Raw genomic sequence first — 6,388 nt, 5'->3', positions numbered from 1 at the left:
CGCCTGACCCCTCGGCCTCGGCCTCCCCTTCTCGGCGACGGCATTCTGGGCCCGGGCCAGTGTTCTCTGGAGCTCCTGGCTTCGGTCACCTCTGCAGACACCTTTTCCAAGTGCGGACGCATTCAGGGGGCAGAGCGAGGCCTTGCACCCACCTTTTGGGTCCAACTCCGATGGAGATGGGGGGAGCCTGCCCCTTGCCGCCCGCCGGGGCTCTGGCCAGACGAGGCAGAGTGCTGGCCTGGCTCACCCCATCTGCTGCGGACACAGCCCCTCGGGGAAGTGTGTGAGACCAGAGCTGGGACTCGGTGGGGGCGGGCCGGGCTTCCCTGGCTGAGGGGGGCCCTAGGTCCCTGCCCCTCCCCGCGCGCCCTGGCCACCTCCCCACATCGTGGCCCCCGCCCCGGGCCCAGCTGGGGTGCAGGCAGTGCCCCTATGCCCACGTGGGCCTCCCAGCTCCGTGAGCCCCCAAACGGGAGCCGCGCCACGTGTCCCGGGGCTGAGCCCGGGAGGGGCCAGGCGCCCACAGTCCTGCTTCAGGCGGGCGGAGCGGAGAGGCGGGAGCTCCCCCCAGGCCCGCAGCTCCTCCCCCCCAGGCACCCGCAGGTCTCGGGGCTCCCGCCCCGCTGCAGGCGTCCAGGTCAGCTTCTCCCGCCAGGCTGGAGCCCGCAGGCCCCGGAGGCCCGGCCACCCTCACAGCTGGACAGGCCGGCCTGGCGCACATCTCCCGGGACCTGGCTCGGAGCTTTTGGAGAGAAACGTGCACTTCCGGGCAAGGGGCTCCGGGAAGCCCCCACTGGGGTGTGAACGCTGAGGCCTGGGCCGAGGGCTGAAGCCCCCAGCTCTGCCAGGAGCCGGCGGGGACGCAGAGGGGCTCCGGCCCACCACCCCGGCCGCGGCAGGGGCAGCGGGCGGGGGCGCGAGCGGAGGGCGGCTGGGGCTGCGGCCTGCGGCCTGGTCTCGCCCGCAAAGTTAGCCTATTGCTCCACTGCTCTGACTGGCCTGGAAATCTTAGAATCCAGGATCTCGGACTCTTCCAGGACTGGGGTCCCCCTCCTTCCTGGAACACGCCTGGAGTTGGGGTGCTCGGCCCTGGGGCCAGGGGAGTCCAGGAGATGCCGTGTCTGCGGGAGGCCTGGCGTGGGCCGGCCTCCCTGGACACACTGGCTGGCTCGCGCCCCGGCCCTGGTGTCCGGCGGACTCCAAGACGCGTGAGTTCCGGGGCCTTTCCTGCCAAACCTGACAGCCCTAACCCCTGGCCCGTCCCTCCGAGCCCTGGGGACTCCGCTACACCCCTTTCTCCAGGACGGGTCTTTTGGGGGGACGGTCACCTCAAGGCCCAGCCAGGGAGGGGAGAGGCCCGGCCTGGGGCTTGGGGCCGCTGGCCTGCTGGGTCCCAGTTCTGGCCGGGGGCTGTGACAAGCCACACTCGCTGTGGCCCGGAAGAATCAGGTTTCTGGCAGGACCTGGCTGGGTGCCCGTGGCAATGGCGTCTGTGCTGGGGGCTCCCCGGGCATAGCCAACGCGCCGCCCGGCCCCTGCCGGGACCTTGGCTCCAGCCCTGCTCACGCTGCCCGCTCTGCCCTCGAGCCTTCGGGGCCTCCCTCTGGCTGGCCACTGCCCTGCAGCCCTGAGGGCGGGGCAGCACACCATCCCTGGGTGTGCCTGGCCTGCCCGGGCTCGGGGCTGCCAGGGACCTGGTGACCAGCCGGCGGGGCTGCCAGGGGGCCTGGCGGCCTGCGGCCTGGGCCCAGGACCGCCCTTGGGGGCGCCGCTGAAGACCGGAGCAAGGGAAGGGCCTGGGTGGGGGTGCCGGGCGGCACGGCCATGGGGGGCTGCACCCGACGGCCCCCAGGCAGGAGTGCGGGGCCTGGACTCTGGCGGCCAGTGAGTGCTGGGGGGCGAGGCCTTGCTCGCAGCAAGAGGGGTGCCCCGGGGCCAGTTCCAGGCCGCCTCCCTGACCTTGACTCTGATGACCACGGAGCCTCCAGTTTGGAAACATGTTTGTTTTGTTCCTTTCCAATGAATGATTTATTTTCCGATTTATAAAATGCACCCACCACACTAGCTCATGAGCTCACAGACCCAAAGAAAGGAACGTAAGGAATTTCCAGGCAGGACAGGGGCCGAGCTCACCCCTCCCCACAGCCAGGCATCTCTGCCCAGCCCCCTCACCCCCACAGCCCGGCCCAGAGGGCCCCACAGGCCCGTGGGAGCAGATTCCAGGCCTGAGATCCACCCTCGCGCCAGCCACCCGTCCCGGAAAGGTCTCCTGCCCTGCTCGCTGTGAGCTGGCCGCTGGCAAACGGGGGGCAGCGTGGCCCTGCAGGGCACAGGCCACTGGCTGAACGCTTAGGGGGCCCGGCAGGACGAGACCCCACAGGAGGAGAGAGCGAGCACGGGCCAGGCCCCCAGCCCCCCGAGGCCTGCCGGCCCCGCTCTGCCTCCTTGGACAAATCACTCCATCCCCCAGTTCTGTAGCCATCAGCTACAGCGCGGGAGGCCCGCGAGCTCCGGTGGCCGTGTGAGGTGTGAGCTGAGGCGGCGGAGTCCCGCCCAGAACGCGCGACTGGGGCACAGTGTCGCCCGGCAGCTCTCGTCCCGGGCCGCGCCACCCGGACTGCAGGGTGCCCGGGTCGCCAGCCTCGCACCCGCGGGCTCCGAGGCCGGACTGGGCCCAGGGCCGTGCCCGGGGAGGCGTCTCGCCGGCCCGTCAGGACCCCTGGGCAGCCCGGCCCACAGCGCAAGGCGCAGCCGGGTGAATTCCCTCCGGCAGGCGGGGGCCGGCCCTGGCCTGGGGGTGAGGTCGCCCTCCTGTCCCTCGGCCCTGGGCCTGGAGGCCCGCTCCTGCCCTGGCCCTCCCCCCCCCAGGTGCTCCCCGCAGCCTCCCGCCGCTGCTCGGACCCCTTCCCTGGCGCCTCAGCGGTCACCTGCTCGGAGCGCACCACCCTGACACGAGCTGGGCCCCAGCTCCCCAGCTCGGCGGTCCGCCCCTCCGTCCCTCCGCTGGGGTATCCTGACTCCGCCTCTTCGTCTCTCAGCCCGCCCCGGCCAAGGCTCCTGCAGAGGTGACCTGTCACCCCAGAGGCTCCGGCCCTTCTCCCTCAACCCCGCTGCAGGGCTGGAGGCCCGACCCCTGGGCCCCGTCTCCCCGTGCCCTCCCCAGCCCCGTGTGCCACGCCTGACAGAGATGGGCAGGCACAGGTGTGGCCGGGGCCCCCCAGGGACTTTGTGCCCAGAGGGCCCAGCCGCCCGACCCCCATCCCGGACCAGTCGCACCCTAACCTGTGCCCTCTGGAGCCCTGACCCCCAAGTTCCCTCTGACCCTTGGGACAGACCCCCCACGCGCCAGCCCCGCCCCACCCTCAGGGCTGAGAGATGTCCTTGGGGGCAGGAAGCAGTGAGGGCTCCAGGGCACGAGGGAGGGCGACACCCCACCCGAATCCCAGCTGACTTTGGCACCCTCGTGCTGTCTGAGCGTGGGGGGACATCTGGGGCTCCTCGGTCGGTGAAACCCGGGACCAAGGTGGCCCCACAATTCCACGCCGGGGAAGGGTGCGCGCCCGAGAGCAGCCGCCTGGGAACCCGCACACGGACCGCAAAGCTGCACCTGCGCGGAAACCGCTGGGCCGGACAGCGGTCCGCCAGCCCCTCCAGGCCGTGTCCAGCCGGCGCAGACGGGCACCTGGCGCCGAGGAGCCGCAGGACAGTGCCCAGTGGGGAGTGTCGGCCGCGGGAGCGGGCAGGGCGGGTGGAGACGCCGGAGGACGCTGGGGCAGCTGCCGGCCCTGCGTGGCGAGGACGTGCCCGGCATGGGGAAGGCTCGACGCTCTGGCTGGCTTCTGGGAGGGCCGCCGTGTGGCCGCCGTGTGGTCCCCGGGGACGCCCTGGGGCCACAGTGCAGGGCGAGGGAGCCCGGCGGGAAGTACAGAGAAGGGGGGGGCCGGGTCAGCGGCTCCCGGCCCAAGGCCGCTGGCGGGCACCGGGTCTCTGCTGTTTCTAAAACGTGCACACGAGACGGGAGGAGAGAGACCGAGATCTCGCCCCAGGTCCACCCTCCCGCCAGGGGCCACAGGCTGGGCGGGCTTTGGTGGCCCCTGCCGCTTCCAGCCCAGGCCAGGGGTCCCGGCTGCAGCTGCGGTCCGCGGGCAGGGCGTCTGCGAAGCAGCCGGAGCAGCCGCGCCCTCTCCCAGCCCTGGAGGGCTGGTGGCTTGCTCCCTTGCTGTGGACGTGGCCGCTAAGCCAGCAGAGCCAGGGCCTGCTGCGGCCAGGCCTGGGCTGAGAGCTGGGTGCTGGGCTGCCACTCACCACAGAGGGGCGCCCGTCTGAAGGCCACTCAGCCGCAGGCAGCGCACTCGAGATCAAGCCAGCCCCGCCCAAGCCCAGGTGGCAGCACTCACAAGGCCCGTGTGCCCCGTGGGGTCAGGCCCTGCCCATCCTCCAACTCCCTGTCCCACCACTGTCCTGCGCCAAGCTGCCCTGGCCCCTGCGGGCCTCACAGGCCGCTCTCCGCTCTGGCTTGCACTCTTCCCGCCCCAGGGCCTTTGCACCTGCCGTCCATCACTGGCAAAGAGTGGGTCTCGATGCTTTGTTGGGGTGCTGATCTCCAGAACTGTGCCAGGCTCTGCAGCACAACTTGGTGCCAGGGCGGGGGGTGGGGGGGTGGGGGCCAGCTCCTGCCGACACTTGGTTTCTTGAACCCCTGTGAGAACCGCAGTCATCACTCGACTCGACACTAATCCTGAATTAATGAGGCAACACTGGTTCTTTGGTGTTCAGATTCTCTGAAGTTGGGCTCGGAGAAAAAAAGAAACCCCCCCCCTCGCTCACCCGCTCACCAAAGCAAGGCACGGTGAGCACCCCAAAGTTTGGGGCGAGTCAAAACCCAACAAAAAAGCAGAACCTGGCCCCGCTGCCTGGCCGGGCAGCCTTTGAGGCCCAGCTGTGCCCGGGTGCTTGCGGTGCGCGCACAGCCCGCCAGATGCTCCCCAGAAGGACGCACTTCAAACGCGGCCAGGCGGCACCTGAGCACCGCGTGCATTTCAAAGGGAAAGGCTGGTGAGCTTCCCTGTGATCACTAGGCCCCAACTTGCCTTTAATGGGCCATTAGGGAAGGCTGTGAGGGGGGCTCCCCGATCATTACTGGGTGCTGCTGGCCTTGGAGCCCACCTGGAGAGGCCCACCGGGAGCCACCTGCAGCACCGTGGCCTCCCGCAGCGTGGTCAGGGGTGCCGAGCACACCCACTCACCTGCACGGTGGGGGAGCCACCGGCGGTGCCCGGAGCCGGACCTGGTCACCTGCCCCGGACCGGGAGACTGGGGCAGGACCCCGAGTGGAGCCAGGACGCCCCTGTCGAGTCCCCACAGTTCTCGACACCTTGCACGTCGCTGGGAAGGGCTGGTGTTCGGTAGTCCGGCCCCGAACAAACCTGTGTTGAACGGGGTCACCCGCAAGCCCACGTCCGCCTGGAATGCCGAAGCGTCCTTACCTGGAAGAAGGGTCTTTGCACAGGTGACTAAGGCAAGGCTGAGCCCGTATGGGTGGGTGGGCCCCAGAGCCAACGGTGGGTGTCCCAAGAGACAGGAAAGGAGCCGCAGGCGCGAGGGGGAGGCGGGAACCGAGGCCCAGCCTGGCCTAACCCTGAGAAGCCCTGGACAGCGGCTCCTCCGAGCCCTGGGGGATGTGGCCCCTCGACTTCAGCAGCGCCGCGAGACAGGAGAACGGTGACTTCTCCGTGAAGCCTCTGCACGGGAGTCATCTGTCCAGCAGCCAGGGAGACACAATGACCATCTCCCTGGGAAGCCACAGACTGCCCGCAGAGGGCCTGGGGCGGGGGGCAGGGCGGGGGTCACAGGTCCCTCTGCACCCTCAGCAGGGAGGGGAGGGAGCGGGGCACCGGGGCGGGGCTGGGGAGAGGGGGTCATCCTTTCTCCTTTCACGGACATACGTGTGCACGCACGTTACATCTTTGTTCGCTTGCGCGGGATTTATTCTCACGAACTTTCATGAGGTCTGTTCTCTGAGCACCACAGTGCAGTGGGGGCCGGTGCCACCTGCCCAGCAACCTCACGCCAGGTTGCCGTTGGTGACTAACCGGGAGATAACTGGCATCGTCACCACCCCACCGGCTGGGTGGCTGTGGCGAGCCCCAAGCTTGCTATTTAATGTTATCAGGAAAGCACGAATTTTTAAAACATAAATTTAATCTGGGCCCTCCCTGGGGGTGCAGCGGGTTAAAGCACAGTACTAAGAATCAAAAGCTACTTTTGCATGAGTTCGATCCCCGCCTGCCCCACAGGTGACCACATGGCGCAGCAGACCTCTCCTGACCCGCCCGCTGCTCCCCTCAGCAGTGTACTTCGTCGATCTGCCTGTTCTGCTCCCCGCTCT

This window comes from Condylura cristata, unplaced genomic scaffold (assembly GCF_000260355.1).
Source record: "Condylura cristata isolate star-nosed mole 26May11 unplaced genomic scaffold, ConCri1.0 scaffold00054, whole genome shotgun sequence".
In the NCBI taxonomy this organism is placed as follows: domain Eukaryota; kingdom Metazoa; phylum Chordata; class Mammalia; order Eulipotyphla; family Talpidae; genus Condylura; species Condylura cristata.
Note: the sequence above shows the minus strand (reverse complement) of the source record.